The sequence below is a fragment of the Fukomys damarensis genome, unplaced genomic scaffold (assembly GCF_012274545.1).
Source record: "Fukomys damarensis isolate Sample0158 unplaced genomic scaffold, DMR_v1.0_HiC HiC_scaffold_26, whole genome shotgun sequence".
In the NCBI taxonomy this organism is placed as follows: Eukaryota; Metazoa; Chordata; class Mammalia; order Rodentia; family Bathyergidae; genus Fukomys; species Fukomys damarensis.
Window position 1 is genome coordinate 34,441,300 of NW_022900938.1, and position 16,952 is coordinate 34,458,251.

Below are 16,952 nucleotides of genomic sequence, written 5' to 3' on the forward strand. Positions count from 1 at the left end.
AAAAAAAAAAAAAAAAGAACTGTTTTATACATCAGGAGATTAGCTGACTATCAGAGCTCAAGAGCACACACAACACAACTTTTTATGGCTATGCATATTTGACCCTTCTTAAAGTGGCAAAAATTAATGCTTTCATTAACATGACCCAAAATTATAGGTTTTTAGTAGCATATACAGGTAAGAAGCATTATTATATATGTTTACAATTTAGTGTAATTAATGTTTCAGTATTTGTCTTAGAAATTATCTAGGTATACAATACTTATATCAGTCCAAAGATTTAGGTTACTTGAAGATCTTGGAAAGTATCTTGTAGCTTTGTAGCTACAAAATCCACTTTGTATTGAAATAAAAATTTATCAGAATAATGGTTCACTTTAGCTGAATTTACATTATAGCTCAACATTTTTAATTAAAGCTATAGCTGTCAAAAAATCAGATTTATTATTCTCATTTGCCAAAGATTTTTCTTCAATTATACAAACTGGAGTTGGTAAAAAGTTCTTTTTAATTTTTTATTTATTTTTAAAGGCAAATTAAAGTATTATTAACTCAATTTCTTTATTCTAAGAATTTTAATTCAAAGGCAATTAAAAGCCTATAAATTATTAGTGTTGGTGGTTACATATAATTGTGAATACACACTTAAAATACTTTTAAAGATCTTTGAAATTTTAAGAAAACTTAAAATCTTTAAAATAGTAAATTTTATATTATAGATATGTATTTTATTATAAAAAAGAAAAAATAGTGAAAGGATGAGGAAACTCAGTATGATGTCCTTAGGACATAAGTAATCATTTTATGCCTTTGTTAGAATCTTCCATAATTTTTCTTCTTAGTAATATTTTTGTAAGAGGATAACACGTGGATGGGGGAATAAATAGAACATTCCAGATTACAAAAATAAGATACAGAAATTTAGCCAAAGTTTACATGTTTACTGTGGAAAATAGTGATAAAGGCAAAAATAAAGATTTTACAAATACCTTTTCTTCTCTTATGGTACAGATTAGCACATTATATATTTTATTAAGTGAACATGTGTTTTCTTTTTATTTCAGTTGTCATACAGAGTTAGGGGCTTAAATTTTTGTTTCTGGCAGCAGTAGAGCAAGGGAATTAGCTGAATTTTGGGCAACTTGCATCACAAATCTCAATACTTTTCTTTGTTGTTTACTTGTTAAGTATCTGCACAAGGCAGGGAACTCTGTTGGGTGAGAAGAATAAAAAGATGAGCAAGATACTATATTAATTATCTAGTTCTGTTTAAGAACTTTAAAAATTAGCAACTTCACATACATATTAATTCAATTTCTGTGGTTTAGGAGTCTTGGAGTGTCTTAGGCAATTTTGGTTTAGAGCTTTCAGTTTTAACAGTAGACATTTACAAGGCTCCACTGAGTTTTAGGATCTTCTTCCAAGCTCACGTGATAATTGGCAGGTTTCTCTTCTTTGTTGGCTCTTGGTGGGAAGCTTTAGTTCCTTGTCACATGATCATTTCCATAGTGCAGCTTCTGAAAGGCCAGCTTCCTTCCCTTGAGTGAGGATAAGAGAAGAGAGAGAGATTCAGATTCTTTAGAGCAGGAATGCCATGAAGGAAAAAATTTTGAACGTAAAGTAACTTGAAAAAGAATGAGCATTTTAAAAGGTCTTTTAACGTCATGGTATTAGATACTCATAGGCCTACCATGACCCTAGAAATACTTATTATTGTAAATCTACTGAGAAAATTTTCATTCCAGGGACTTTACATATAATTCACTGTATGAGGTACACCTATGTGAAAGTTTGGTAGCAGTATTAGCAGAGACTTCTTTTCATTCTTAAAAGTTTGCTTGGCTTGAAAGATTATTTTAGAATCAACTGTTACATGAAAGTTAAAGTTTAAAATCCTAATTAGGATCACAAAAATATGGTAGGATGTTTAAAAGCTTTACTTTTAGTTGTGGTTTTTGCTAGAAATTAAATCTTATCATTTGATGACCCCTTATTTTGTTTTGGCAACCTATAGTGGAAGTGGAGTCAAAATTTGGAAAAGTAGGGCTAGTGATTTAAATCAGTGACAGAGTACTTACTGCTTGTGTTTGAGGCCCTTTGTTCAATCCCAACCCCATACAACCATACACACACAGACACACAGACACACACACACACACACACACACACACACACAGTTGTAAGTAACATGTAAGTACTTTTCTCATTAAAAAAAAATTGAGGAAAGTACATTGGAATGTTAGTTATTCTCCCTTTAAGTATCTTTAATACTGTAAGAACCACTTTAAATTTATTTTTTGAAAATTAAATTGATGTCTGTCATTTAATATATTCTTTCTTCACTTAACTATTATTTTAAAGTGTTTTCTTCTGTTTTTCTGCTCCTACTTTTGTTGCCATAGAAACAAAACAGGACTAAGGATCTGGTAAGGCAGCCAGCACCCAAATTAAAGAGCTTTCTGACCTTTAACCTGTAATTACCATGACCTTTTACAACTCCTGTTTTGTTTTGTTCCCCGAACACCAGTACTGGGGATTGAACACAGGGCCTTTGCACTGAGCTAAATTACCAGCCTTTTTATTTTTAATTTTTAAATTTTGAGACTGGATCTCCCTAACTTGCCCAGTCTGGGCCCAACTTTATGATCCTTCTGCCTCAGCCATGCAGAGTGCTGGGGTTACAGGTAGGAGTACCACACCTAGCTTTAACAACTCCTGTTTAATGGACATAAGCAACCAGTGTAAAACCAGTCAGTCCACATACACACACACACACACACACACACACACACACACACACACAACCTGGGACAACTTTCATTTGTTTTATACTTGTCTATTTGTCTAGAAAATATTATGAAAAAGTTTTTTTAACAGTTGGAAAAAGCTTTTCTTTCCTGTAAATGGTTAGATTTCTATCCATTCTCTACAGTTGCATCTTTAAATGGTTATAATTTGATTTTCATTCATAGATTTTAAAATAATACATTAGCCTGGCATGAGACACACATGTATAATCCTAGCACTCTGGGAGGCTGAAGAAGGAAGATCACAGGTTCGAGTCCAAACTGGCATAATGATGTAGTGAGACCTTGTCTCAAAAGAGAAAAGAAAAAACAAGCTGGGTTCATAGCTTAGGGGGAAGGCCCTGGTCCAATTCCCAGTAACACCCCCCAAAATGTCTCATAGGGAATGAGATTTTGATATTATTTTATGCCATCCCTCTATATCCCAAATTTTCATATATTATTAAATAAATTATGAAAAATACATATACCTCTTATACTCTGAGAAGAATGCATTAAAATACTGTGAGTTGTCAGCAGACATTATTATATGTTTATTATCAATAAAACAATGTTTTCCTTTTTTTTTTTGTACCACTGGAGATCAGACCTGGGGCCCTCACTCAGGCTGACTAAGCTCTATACCATGGAGTCACAAGTCCAGTCTTATCATCAGGAAGTAAATGGTTGATAATAATAAAAATGTTAAGGGCACTAGAGGTGTAGCTCTGTGGCATAACATTTGCTTAGTATGTTGGATGCCCTAGCTTCAAGTCTCAGAATGAAAAGTGAAAAGAAAAAATTACAGTGAACTTTTTTATAGAGTAGGTGGAAATTTTGCTTGTTTTTTGTTTTTGGTGAAGAGGACTGAATTCAGGGCTAAATCCAGATTATAAACAGAACTATCAGATTGATAGATAATTGCTTCTTTCTATTTTTCCCTTTCTTTACAACTAAGAAGCAGTATAGTTTTTTGAAATATTTGCTTTAGGATCTTGAATTAAAGCTTCTTTCTCTTGGTTGTTGCCTTAAAAAATGTTAATTCCTATATTCCTCCTATTCTCCAACAGGCAGTAATTTGTCTGTTTATGTTTTCTAAAGAGCATTCTTTGATTTTTTTTTTTTTTTTAGTACATGATTAACAATGGGTGTCTTCTTAAATATTATTATCCTTCTGTCTGGTTCACTGTAAGGTTTGGAAGATATATCTTAGACTACATTATTTTCATTATTTGATTAATTTATTTTTTTGGTGCTGGAGATTAAAGCCAGCCCCTTGTACATACTAAGCATGTGTTCTCTTGAGCTGCATCTTGAGCCCTACATTATTTTTAGATTCATATAGTCTTTAATAGTGATCTTTAAACTATTTTGATTGTTTCCCTATCACCAAAACTGTTTTGGAGTTTAAATCACCAATATGTGTATATTTGTTTGTGAATTATGTAAATGTACTAACATTCAGTACTTTGTGTAGGATAAGCAATAAACTAATAAATACAGATAATGATAGGGTGAGATAAAGATGATATAAAAATACTCTAAAATATTTTGGTAACTTTAAAAGCTTTGCGTTGTTATTATCTAGTATCTCAAAGTATATTAAATACTTAGGGTGATGGTTAACAATAATACAGAAATTAAAATAATTTATTTTAAATTCTTTATTCTTTTTGGCAAAGATCATCAGTGTGACTGATAACTGCAAGCAGAAGCAACAGCTTTGACATTTTGTGTTGTTTCTTAAGATTCTATTGAGTAGTGTGTTTAATCTATGATTTTTTTAAAAGAAATTTTTTAAAACCTCTCATTTTCATGAAAGTTGGTTTAAAATAGTTAATGCTACTGTATACCTAAAATGTACCAATAAACTCAATGAGAAAAAAATAGTTAATGCAATTTAAAAATCCATATCACCATAGAATCTACAAATTATGATTTCAGACATTATCTAAATGAATATGGAAACCTTCGTGAGCTTCTTTACAACATGAAATTTGTATTTTTCACATGTATCCCAACTTGTGATATATGTGATCTGTGAAATGCCTAGTACTTAGCCCCACTGTTGGTGGCAATCTCAGTTTGTATACTAAATAGTAGAATTTTCTCTTCATCCCAATAAAAATTTGACTTCATGCTTTCATCTTACACTAAAAGTGATCATTGTGACTGTCATATTTTTGAAGAAATTGTTCAATTTTTGAATTTGCACTTACACTCTAGATTCCCACAAAAATCTCCTTGCTGAGCTCTGCTACTTTAACTCTAGCGTGCTTTTAGTTTTTCTGGTTTTTTTTTCAATTAAGTTTATTGGTACATTTTAGGTATACAGTATGGTGACATTCATCATTGGGAATTTGTAGCTTTGCATGATATATCTTACTTATTTTTTCTTCACCCCCCTGCCCTCCTTTCTTTCTTTTTATTGAGTTTATTGGTACATTCTAGGTATACAGTACAGTTACATTCATTACTGGGATCTTGTACCTTTAACATGACAGGTCTTGATTTTCATTTTTTTCCCCTTGTCCCTGCCCTCCTTTCACTCCCTCCTCACCTCCCCATTTACAAATACTTTATTTCCATTTTTTCATTTTCTCATATTTTTTTCTTTTCCCTTATTCCCTTTCCTCTACCCTTCCCACTTTCCCTACACCTTTAGCCCCTTTCTTCCTATTTCACATTGTTATTATCCCATTAGGATCTTGTGTGCTATTATAGTTTTTAACACCAGAGAAACTATTCGGTATTTACATATGTGTGACTTATTTATTTCACTTAAGAGTATATCCTCAATATATATCCATTTTCCTATGAATGACTCTAATTTCTCATTCTTTATGGCTGAGTAGTATTCCATTTTATAGAAAAACCACATCTTCTTTATCCAGTCTTGCCCTCCTTTCAACCCCTCCACTCCTCCCTATTTACAAATACTTTGTTTCTATTTATTCCTTTCCCTTGAAGTTTTTCTATTTGTTTTGTTGTTGTTGTTGTTGTTGTTGATGATGATTAAGATAGGATTTTCCTATGTAGTCCATACTGGCCTTGCATTCCTAATCCTCCTACCTCAGCCTTCAGAGTACTAGGATTATAGGATTACAGGCCTGTGCCACCACACCCAACTAGTCTTTTTTTTTTTTGCTTTTGTGTATTTCCTTGAGACAAAGTGGCTAATTGTACTAAATTTAAATTTGTTACTAGAATTTTAAGAAGTGATTTCATATTGAAAATTTTTAACAAATGTTTTAATTCTTTAAGCTTTACAGATACATGGCAATGATGATTTATGGAGTAGATTATTTATTTGTAAATAAAATTGAGCAAAGTCACAGAATTAAGCAAGAATTCTCATCTCAGTAGTTGACTATTCACAGAGAGGACATTTCCAAGTGTGTGTTTTGATTTTTTATAATGACTAAAGAGATCTACTGGTACTCAGAAAGACCAGCAATGCTAAACATCTGCAAAATTAGGGTATCCTTATTTTAATGAAATGTCTTATCCAATATATTTGTAGAACCTGTGAAACACTGAATTAAATTTATATTTTGGAGTTATACTTTGCTAAGATGATTTATTATTAATTTATAAATATATATTTTTATATTAAAGTCTACTTAAGTGTGTTTGTATAATGGTAAGGTATTGCTATAAAAGACATTTTTCTTTCACTTGGCATTTATTTGTTCATGCTCTGCTGAGTATAATTCATTGTAGCATTGAGCAGCTACTATTGGTAATTCATTTGGCAAGGTGTAGAGACTAAAGAGATGGAATAACATACTTTTTTGTTCACAGATATGGGGGATAAACCATTTTGTAAATAATTTCTATAGAGTAAATACTTAAGGAGAATTATGCTTAATTCTAAAAGGACAATGTGATTAATTAGAGTATTAATCTCTAATTAGAAATAGTTCTAAAAGGAGTAATAGGAGAAAGTCATCAGATTTTTACACTCTTCTGAGCGCAGGAACTTCATCTTTTTATCTAAAAGTTGCATATTTGTCATGTACAACACTGGGTCTTAAACTTGATGTCAGTAAATATTAGTTGATCAACTTGGTGTTTTAGCAAATTTTTGAAGTATAAATTAAAGTTTGTCCAGGCTGGTAAAATGAGAAAAGACAGGCAGGCTTCACATTTAGGTACTGTATGAAGTACTAGCAAATAACATTGGAAGTTGATACTTAGGCTGGAGATGAAGAAACTTGGATGTGAGGGGTTATCATTAGTGTTTTCTGTTGAAACATTAAGTTGTTGGGGGAAAGACATGATTAGATTTAGCTCACTAAATTTAGTCTATAGAAAGATATCTCCTCTTTGGTAGACTATTTGCCTAGCATGCAAGGAGGCCTAGGTTTAATCTCCATTACGGGGCGGGGGGCAGATGTAGCTCTGTTGGCATTATGGAGGATGTATTTGAATGACAAGAAATTATCTTTTCTTAGTAGTGAATTTCAGAAATGTAAAACCTTGCAGGTTCAAAATGTTAATGGAAAGTCTCAATTCATGCTTTTACACATCTATTTTAATTTTAGATTTTATTATGCAAATTTAAATATATTCTACAGTAAATAATTTGAATTTTTCAATACATTTTTAGTAATTCTTTGAAGCTATTTGATAAAAATTTTCATATTTGGTTGCCCAAGTTATTTATACTAGTAGTGATTGTTACAGAATGAGGAAAATAATTAATTGTGTTAATGTTTTTTAATAAGAAATTTGCAAGTTTAAAATTGAGGAACTGGTTCAACTGAAGAGTAATTGATAACTCTTAAGGTTGCTTGATAGCAAACAGTGATTTCCAAGAACATGTGAGCTGCTGACTTGTTTCTACTGAGCAGATTTGTATATATAGCCTAACTCCTCCTTCCCTCTCCTAAGAAAAACCCAACAAATACAGCAAAGCAACAAATACACTATTTGGGTCACAAAAATGATAGATATTTTTTTTGTTGTTTTGACCATGTATGGAATCTTCTACTGTGCTACTTCCCTAGCTCTATGAGAGTACATGTTTTTAAGGGTTAAGAAATACTTAGTCTTTAGAATCTTTTGAATCCTTTTTTGTTGCACCAGATGTAAAATTCTAATTCTAATATCGTTAGTACAAAATATAGATTGTCAATAAATTAAATTGCAGTGAGTTTTTAGGTTTAATGTGAAATTTTAATGTAACAGTTTAAATTGTGGAGTGAAATATTATAAAGAAAATATCCTGTACCTTTAGCATATATAAAATAACTTATGAAAACATTCAAATTCTGAGTATTAAATCTGTTTACTTATACTTCAACTTTCTGAGTTAGTAATGCAACAGTTACTTTTGTTAAATATATGGCATAAGTAGGCATATAAATAAAAGAAGTAATTTATTTAAGCCAATATGTTGAAATGATTATTATGTTTAAACATTGAAGCAGAAGCAGGTCATAGCTCATAAGCCTTTGAAAAAGAAAGGAAACTGAAAAACTTGAAAGCAGTTTGGCTGGTACCTTTTAACACAGGGACAAAGTCCTAGTCATTAAGTGAGGGTATCATATTATAGCGATAAAATTACTACCTAGGAAATATGGATGATTTTACTTGATGATTTTGAGTATCCTTGTTTAAGGAGTAATGGAAGTATGTTAACCAGTTTGTTCAGGATATTTCTTATACAGATACTTAAAATTTTTTAAATGACTCCTAGACATTTATAAAATGTACAGCAAAAACTTATATAATTAAGCTGACAATCATTTAATCAAAAAGGTCAAAATATGAAACCATAAAAAGATACATATACAGTATAGTTACAAATATAAACACTTAGTAAACTTACAAATTCATTTGCCCTTTTTTTTAATGTGGCTATGGCAGGACAGTCAGCATTTTACTATTTCTCTGCACTCATTTCTCCACCTATTTTGTGTCCATTGAAATTAATGTATTTTTGTATTTTTAAAATTTAAAAAAATGTATAGTTGTACTGTTAACTAAATTCAGGAGTGTTGAGCTACATCCCCAGTCCTTCTTATTTTCTTTTCTTTTTTATTTTGAGACAGGTTCTCCCTAAATTGCCCACGCTGGCCTTGGAATTGTGATTACAGTACTTGGGATTACAAGTATGCACCACCACACCTGGTCTTCTATTAAATACTCTTTGAAGTGAAACAAGGCCTTAGTTACTTATAAAAGTTGATAGAGGTAGTGTGTTTTTATATTTTTTAGAAGTTTTCTGCTGGTACTTCATAGTAATCTAACAGTAACGTTAATGAAAAATCTGTTATCAAACTTCAGAAGCATTTAATTTTCAGTGAAATAACCTTTTTGTGCTCATTTCATTAGTTTATATAATAAATTATATAATTACAATATCAAATATTGCTAGATTTGAAAACAAACACTTCATAGACATGCAAATCAAGCAGTGAGAGTAGAAATATAATGGCCTAGGGCCTGGAATTTAGCTCAGTGGTTTTGCTGCCTGCCCTGCAAGTGCCAAGGTCCTGATTTCAATCCTGTGTAAAAAAAAAAAAAAAATGAGTCTTTATCTTTGGGGACTGGTTGTTTTGAGTTTTTTATATATTCTAGATAATAGTCCTTTGTTTGAGGAGCAGCTGGTAAAAAGTTTTTCCCATATTGTAGGTTGTCTCTTAGTTCTGTTGATTGTTTCTTTTGCAGTGCAGAAGCTTTTCAATAAGATGAGATCCCACTTGTTGATTCTTTCTGCTAATTCCCGTGTTCATAGTCTTTTCCCTTGCCAGTGTCTTCCAGAGTTCTGCCTAATTTATCTTCCAGCAAGTTTAATGTTTCTGTTTTTATATTTAGATCTTTAATCCACTTGGATTTTAATTTAGTGCATGGTGAAAGATAAGGGTCTAGTTTTAATCTTTTGCTGGTTGAGATGCAGTTTTTCCAACACCATTTGTTAAAGAGGCTATCTTTCCTCCGGTGGGGATGGTCAGCTCCTTTGTCAAAGATGAGGTAGCTGAGTGCATCTTGAGTTGATTTTGTGTCCTCCAATCTATTCCACTGATCTTCATGTCTGTTTCTTTGCCAGTACCATGCTGTTTTTATCACAGTGGCTTTATAGTATAGTTTCAAATTGGGAATTGTTATACCCGCTGTCATGTGTCTGTTGCCTAGGATGGCTTTTGCTATTCTAGGTCTCTTATGGCTCCAAATGAATTTTTGGATTCTTCTTTCTAGTTCTCAAAGAAATAAAAGCAGCAAGTGAATATATATTAAAAAATGTTCCACATCACCGGTCATTCAAGAGATGCAGATGAAAACAATACTGAGATTCCATCTCACCCCACAAAGAATGGCTGCTATCAAGAAATCACACAATAACAAATGTTGGTGCGGTTGTGGGGAGAAAGGAACCCTTCTCCATTGTTGGTGGGAGTGCAGACTATGGAAGTCAATATGGAGATACCTCAAACAACTAGGATTAGAGGTTCCATTTGACCAGCCATCCCTCTGTTGGGTATCTTTCCAAAAGAATTAAAAGAATCATACCACAGTGATATATGCGCACCCATGTTTATAGCAGCACAGTTTGTAATAGCTAAAACTTGGAAATAGCCCACCTGCCCATCATTTGGAAACTGGATAAAGAAGATGTGTTTTTTCTATAAAATGGAATACTACTCAGCCATAAAGAATGAGAGGTTCATGAACCTCTGGTCTCAGACTTCTGAGTGCTGGGATTACAGGTGTGTTCTACTACACTTGGCTTATTCTGTGGGTTTTTTCCTGATTAAATCAGGACCTTGTGCTTGCAAGGAAGGCATGGTGCCTCTGAGCTAAATCCCCGGCCCTATTTTGCATTTTTGAGACAAGGTCTGTCTCATTATGCAGTTCAGGCTGGCCTTGAACTCACTGGCAGATTTAAAATTGGGGCAGTCCTTCTGCTTCAGCCTCCATAGTGTTTGGAGTACAGGTGTTTTATCATGCCCCAGTCCTAGTTTTCTGATTTACCTTCCCACCTTTTTTGTTTGTTTGTTTGTTTGTTTGTTTCAGGCTCTCCTCATCTCTCTGTTCATATTCTGTACTTGGAGAGCTTATGTTCTTTTGTATTGATCACTGCTTTAGTGAAATAATTTAATCTCTTCAGTTTAGATAGCATCTACATTTTAATGGTTATCCATTTTACTTATTTTTTGGCTTTAAAGGAAGACATTTATGAGCCTAGATTTTTTTTTTTTTAATTTGGTACTGGGGATCAAACTCGGGATCAAACTTGGGACCTTGTGCTTATGAGGCAGGTATCGGCACTACTGAGCTAAATCCCTGGCCCATAAGCCTAGATTTATTTCCTTCAACTCAGACTTTCTTTATTCCTCTACATGCCTGTCCAGTAAGACTTTTGACTTTATTTTCCCAGATCTGTTCCTTCAACAGTCTTTCTTATCTTTGTCAATGGCAACTCATTCCTATACTTACATTGAGAGAGATTCATCATTGACTCTTCTTTTTCCACACTGATTGATTGATTGATTGATTGTGCTGCTGGGGATCAAAACCAGGAGTCTAGGTAAGTACTGTGCCAGTGAGCTACATCCCTATTCCTTTTCCTGCATTCTTGACTCATCTTGTCCATATCTTCACTCCTCTTATATCTTACTTACAGTCCATCATCAAATTGTGTTGATTTCATTCCAAAATATATTCATATTGTCATCCCTTTTCATCACGCCCAGGTTACTGTCGTCTCAGATTATTTTCCTTCCAAATAGTCTCCTGTAGTAGTAGCCTTCCAAATAGTCTCCTGTTCCAAGCTATTGCAACAAATCAATGGTTAACCTCCTGCCATATGATTTAGAGTCCTTTCAGTGACCTTTACAGTCCTGCATGATCTTTTTCACATCACCTTATCCTCCCCCACTGTGTGTGTGTGTGTGTGTGTGTGTGTGTGTGTGTGTGTGTGTGTGTGCATGTGCGCGACTGGGGACTGAAACCAAGGTGTAGGCGCAGTTAGGCATATGCTATGTCACTTAAGTATATCCTCATCCTTTACATCATTTCTAAGTATACTTCCTTCAGTTTGCCAGCTATACTAGCCTCCTTAATATTCTTGTATACATTTCAGATGGTTACACTGTTCCCTAAGATACTTGCTTTTCTTTCAGATAACTTTATAGCTTATTTTCTTTTCTTTCAAACAATTGCTCAAATGTATGCTTCAACATGATTATTTACCTGTACCTTGAACTTCTTATCCCTTTTTCTGCTTTATTTTTCTCATGGCATTTATGTCCTTCAAATGTGCTGGATATATATGTGTGTTTTTATATATACATATATATGTATCATTCCTAATCCCTCTCTGTATTTTTAGTGTGTTTCCTTCCATCAAGAAGGCAAGCTGGGACCGAAGATTTAGCTCAGTGGTTTAGCCACCTGCTTTGCAAGCACAAGGACCTAAGTTCGTTCCCCGGTACCAAAAAACAAAACAAAAAAAAAACAAAGAAGGAAGCTTTGTGTTCTTTTTTTTTGTTCACTATCGGGTAGCAAGATTCTAGACAACACTGGCACATAGTAGCCATTAAATAGATTTTTTTATGGAATAAATGAATTCCCTATTGTACTAAAATAATTACCTTTATTCCACTTACTGTTAAACTTCTTGAGGGCAAAATCTGTGATTTCTTCAGTGTTTAACACACATAGTTTGCATTAATGTCATTCAATTTATGAAAGTATACCTTTTATTTTCACAAATATATACTATAATTATATATTTTTTTGTCATTGCTGTGTACTCTACATACATAATTATATATTGTTGAATTAGCTTTCAGAGTAGGCACTTTGTAGACAAATTCATACTGGAAAATTCTCTTGGGTTGATGTCTAGTAGCTTTCTTATTATTTTGGGCATTTAAGTTTTTCCAACTAGTGTTTGGAGGGTCGTTTGATCTAGAATCTGTGTAGTCTAAGCTGAGCTTAAATTTACTGTGTAGCCCAGGCTGGCCTCAAACTCAGTCTTCTTGTCTCAGCCTCCCAAAAGCCCACTCACCACCATGTCCAACTCCCACTTGTATTTTTACAGATAAAAACACAGTGATTTTTTAGGAAGGCTTTAATGCGATAACCTGAAGATACCTCCTATTATAAGAAATGCATTATATTTAATGTTTATAAAGAGACAGTATATTTCATCTGTGAAAGTATTTACTTTAATGTGGAGTTTGGGATGTGGTATAGTGGTAGAAGTGCTTGCCTGACATGGGGAAGTACCTTGGGTTATCTTGGTAGATAATGACAAATGAAAACAAGTTTCAGTTAGTTTGAGATAGCTAAAAATCATCTATGTTTTCTGATATATATGAACCAATTCTTTTCTTATGTTGAATAATTCTTTTAATTACTTTAAAAGTAAGAGTCACTTGCAGAGAAGTATTAAGTTTGAAAGTAACCAGTAAATTTCTAAGCTATTCATTTCACCTTTCTCTTGTTCAGGTACCTATTTTTATTTTTTATGGGAGTTCTCTGGTCAATCGAGATTGTTCCATATATGTTTTAAAATCGAGCTATTATTGAATCTTTTCATTCAGTTAGTTGTTGTTTTCTGGGGTGCTTGGATCAGTACTTTTGAGTGGTGAAAATAATCATTGGGCTAGGAATTGAAATTCTTTTTTGAGTTTTTAAAATTTTATTTAACGAAGTAGGTTAGTTTTTTATGATTCTAAGATAATGCATCCTCTTACAAAAGCTTAAGTAATAAAGAATTTCAGCAAGTTGAATAACTTAAAAATTCTTTTACCTAGAATTAAACATTCTTCTCTGTAAATATAGATGCATATTTATAAAGTGTTAAATACTCTTCTCTGTAAACATATACACATAAAAATAAGATCCTACTCTATTGGTTTATAATTTTTCTTTTTATTTTATAATATTTTTGGAATATTTTTCTTTTTCATTAATACAGAGAATATAAATCATTTCTTGATAGAGATGACAAGAAACTCAAAGGCATACTTTTAGAGATGGCAAAAGGAAGTAAAAGAAAGGGGTAAGAAAAAAAGGGTGTTTATAGGGTAAAACCATCAAAATAAATCTCATTATTCTGTATTACTAGTATGCACCAATAAAAAAGATCCCCATCCTCTTAGGGGTGAAGGTAGAGAGAAGAATTTCAAGAAATCGTAGTGAATAACTTTATGCTTGGTATTAGGACCTATGTAACATGAAGAGGAATTGTAGAAATATAAAAAATATATTATATATCTAGATATGCAACTGTTATAGAACTATAGAGAAAGGATTTATTTATTTTTTTAATTTTTTAATTTTTTGGTACCAGGGATTGAACTTGGGTCCTTGCATTTGCAAGGCAAGCAGCAGCACCACTGGGCTAAAACCACAGCCCAGAGAAAGGATTTATAATTTTGACTGGGGAAAATGGGAAAGGTTTGTAGACATTCATGGTAGCTCTCTTGAAATCCTGTGAAAGGTAATAATAATTGACTGGCTCGGAGGAGTTTGGAGATGTGGATTAAGATAAACTTGAAGATGACTGTTACCTTTGCACTGTACCGCAGCCTGTCCTTTACTCCCCAAACTCTGAAACTGCTCTTTAGGAAAGTTACTGATCATTACTTAGGCTAAATTCTGTGCAAATTTCTCATTCTCACATGTGATTTCTCTGTAGTAAACTACATATTAACATCTTAAATGACTCCTTTATTCCCCCTTGACTTTTATGAAATTGCTATGGGAAAGGGTAAAACTCAGTGGTAGAGTGCTTGCCTAGTGTGTGCAAGTCCCTGGATTCATCTCTAGCATGGTAAAAAATAAAAAATAAAAAATACCCAATATCTGTGTTATACTTTATGGTTTTTTCTGGCTGCTAATCCTAACCCTAATACTTAGGATATATCTTTCATCTTTGCTCATTTATATCAGCATTTTATTGGTAATTTTTCTCATATTTTAGTAATTTTTGTCAAGTTTCAGAAAGTAATTCTTTGAGTTTTGGCTGGGATTACGTGAAATTCAAAAGTTAAATTTGTACTATTTCATTTTATAATTTATTTTATAGATGTAAAATTTTCTTAGATTTTTCTCAGAGTAAAAAGCATTAGTTTGTTTTTAATTTCCTATATTTGCATTACTCTTTCAGATACTTTCTTTGTTTATTAATCACATCGTTTCCGTCCAGCTTCGTTTTTTTTCTGATTAACTCATTCACATTTAAGGACAGAATTGTATTACCACTTTTTAGAATTGAATCAGAAGTAAATAAATACTGAAGAGAAATTATGTTCATTCTCTTCTAGCTGTACTTTTGCAGGAGTGAATGCTTTGGATCATTGGAAGGGTAAGCGTATTCTATAGGAGTGGACCAGACTTTTCCATGATTTTCTTGTCTTCATGTTTTGTTTTTAACATATGTAACTTTATTTTCATGGCTCTAGGTTATATATATAATGACTCAAGCTAAAACTTCTCAGTAAACATATTGTTTTAAAAAGCAAAAACTGATGTGTATTGTAATATTCTGTACTCTTTCCTTTCTGTTGGTTCCTGCATACCTGCCCCAAACAAAAGGATTTTCAAATCTTTATTTGATTCAGTATTTTTGATATAATAAAATTTTTGCAAGTGGAGCATGTTTACATGTTGTAGAATGGAACAAAATGAAATACTAATATCTACTCTATACATTACAGAGATAATTTTGATGACATATCAGGATAATCATGCAGTACTGTTTTTGGTTTTACATAACCATTTTCTATATTTCTTGGTACCTATTCCTGTAACATGACAGCAAAGTCTTTACAATTTTTGTTTAGGTTTAAAGCATGCTAGTGTTTAAATCCTCTGTGGTCTGCCACTTTACTGCCTGTGTAATTTGGTTAACTCATAATTTCTGACCTTCAATTTTCTCTTCTTGCTTTATGTACCTCACTGATAAATTCTTCAGAACTAATATGAAAGTATATAAACATTGTCTTCATAAAATTCCATATAGGTATACAGAAATTTGAAGTATTACACTATAAAACAATTACAGGAGACCATCATAGAACTGTCAGAAGATTCTTTACTACTTCATCTTTTCAATAATTACATGAAGGCATTAAGCATTCCACAAATACAAGCTTTCATTTACCTTCATGCAATATGTCATATTTTATTTATAGAGTTTATGTAATTGTTAGGTAATATAAAAACCAATGATGGTATGTAGTACAAGAAAGCAGTGTTTTTCTGTTAGTTGAGGTAAGGTATCTGTGCACATTAATATGGTAGAAATGCACTTTAGCTTAAATGTATAAGCTCTAATCTACTAAGGCTCAGTTTTTGTAGACTTAGTGTATAAGTAGGTGGAAAAAGATTCCAGTCTACCATATTATGTTCATGGTTTATGCTGCCCATATCAACATGCTTCTTTCCCATTAAATGAACTGAGACTAAAATAATGATAAGATAAAACTTATAAAAAAAGACAAATATAATAATGTAGGAGAATGTAGTTCAGTGGTAGACCATCTGCTCAGCATGTTTGTGGCTCTGGGTTCTCTCCCTGGCACCACCACCAGAAAAAAAGGGAGGAAAATTTAAAAATAATGAAGAACAAACCAAAATGTTCTACTGAAGAAAGAATAACATGACATGGAATAAATTATAACCCAAAGCCAAGCAAAGTAATTAAAAAAGAATAAAATAAAAATAAAATATTGATAGAGTCTAAGTATCAGAACAAAAGTTTACACCGTAATCACTCTGTTGTTATGAACTGTGTTAATTAATCACTACACAGGAAGCAGTCACCAACAGATAACCCATTCATCTTGACCCATGAAATGTGAGTGAAAACTAGGTTCAGTGGTGCCTAAAGTTTTTTTCAGTGTATGTAACCTAAATAACCATTGCTAATGGTGATTTTTCAAAAATACTATATCTTAATAAAAATTAATGATAGGATTGGGGATGTAGTTCAGTGGTAGAATGTTTTCCTAGCATAAGCAAGGCTCTGCGTTTTAACCTGTAGTACTGAGAAAAAATTACTGACCAAGATACAGAATTCCCTGATAAAACTGACCTCCTGATATTTATATAGTTTTATAAAAGGCACTGAACTGACATCTTCACATTTAGATGTGTCATGCTTATAGTGCTTTGAGATTATATCATGTATATATATATATA

At 32.5% G+C, this 16,952-nt stretch overlaps 1 protein-coding gene across 12 annotated transcripts in view; it reads left to right on the plus strand.

Moving 5' to 3' along the window:
- Baz2b (bromodomain adjacent to zinc finger domain 2B) overlaps positions 1-16,952 on the plus strand; it is a 354,073-nt gene that overhangs the window by 102,875 nt on the left and 234,246 nt on the right. The window contains exons 1-2 of one of the 12 annotated variants that reach the window (XM_019204963.2): positions 11,192-11,322; positions 15,074-15,114. The exons of 9 other annotated variants lie outside the window; for them this stretch is intronic. The gene's annotated coding sequence lies outside the window, so the exon portion shown is untranslated. Of the gene's footprint in view, positions 1-8,845; positions 8,988-11,191; positions 11,323-15,073; positions 15,115-16,952 lie in introns of those variants that run through there. 2 more of the 12 variants (XM_010606796.3, XM_010606795.3) reach the window with 2 other exon arrangements.